The following is a 1255-nucleotide window of genomic DNA, read 5'->3' as shown; positions in this document are numbered from 1 at the left end:
AGACGTTTGGGGTCCGGCGGCTCGGACGCCTAGGACCGGGGAGGGGGTGGACGAGAGCAGGTCCGGCCGAGGCTTGGGGACCGGCGGGGCCACCCCTTCCCGGGCAAGCCCAGGGCGAAATGGGGGTGGGCTGAGCTGGGCCTCCCCGCGAGGGGCGGGGGGCGCGCGAGTGAACCAGCTCCGTCTCCCGAGCCGCGCAGCGATGGGGCCCCGCGGGTTTTAGACAAAATAACGAGCAGAGCAGCGAGCTGGAGACGCCAACCTGAGCCGGCCAAACCCCGCGGCCGTCCGGCCCGGCCGCGCCAACCCAGCCCCGACCCCGGGCCGAGGCCGCGGGAGCGCCGTCGTCCACGGCTCCGGACGCAGGCCCGATGTCCGCGCGCCAGGCGGCGCAGGGGCGCTTTCTCCTGCCACTTCAGCCCTCCCCTGGGGTGCAGGTGCCCGCGCACCCCCTCCCCCGCTCTGTGTGCCCACATCTCCTGGTGAGGACGCAGGCCACCCTGACGGCCTCGTTGTACCTGCGTCTAAAAACTGTCACAGTCTGAAGTCCTGGGGATTAGGACTTTGACTCAGCACTTGGGGAGTTCCATAAAAACCTGCCCCCCCCCCAGTTTCTCCCTTGCTCTCAAATCCCCACACTCACATCACTTATTTTTTTTAATGTTTATTTATGTTTAAGAGACAGACAGAGACCGCGCATGAGTGGGAAAGGGACAGAGAGAGGGAGACACAGAATCTGAAGCAGGCTCCGAGCTGTCAGCACAGCTGACGCAGGGCTGGAACCCACCAACTGTGGGATGATGATCTGAGCCGAAACCGGAGCCTCAGCAATCATTGCGACACCACATGGGGGGGGGGGGTTCCCCCACATCAAGCAATTATTTGGGACGTGTCCTGCATTTCAATTCCATTTTTTAAAGTTTATTTATTTTGAAAGAGAGAGACAAAAAGTATGAGCAGGGGAAGAGCAGAGAGAGAGAGAGAGAGATAGGGAGAGAGAGAGAGGGAGAGAGGGAGGGGGGAGAGAGAGGGAGAGGGAGAGAGGGAGGGGGGAGAGAGAGAGAGAGAGAGAGAGAGAGAGAGAGAGAGAGAGAGAATCCTTAGCAGCCTCCCCGCCGTCAGTGCAGAGCCCAACTCAACTCAGGCCTCAAATCACCAACTGAACCGAAGCCTGAGGTCATGTCCTGAGCTGAAACCAAGAATCAGATGCTTAACCAATTGGGCCACCCAGGTGCCCCTCAGTTCAGTAACTCCT

The sequence above is a fragment of the Suricata suricatta genome, chromosome 8, assembly GCF_006229205.1.
Source record: "Suricata suricatta isolate VVHF042 chromosome 8, meerkat_22Aug2017_6uvM2_HiC, whole genome shotgun sequence".
In the NCBI taxonomy this organism is placed as follows: Eukaryota; Metazoa; Chordata; class Mammalia; order Carnivora; family Herpestidae; genus Suricata; species Suricata suricatta.
Note: the sequence above shows the minus strand (reverse complement) of the source record.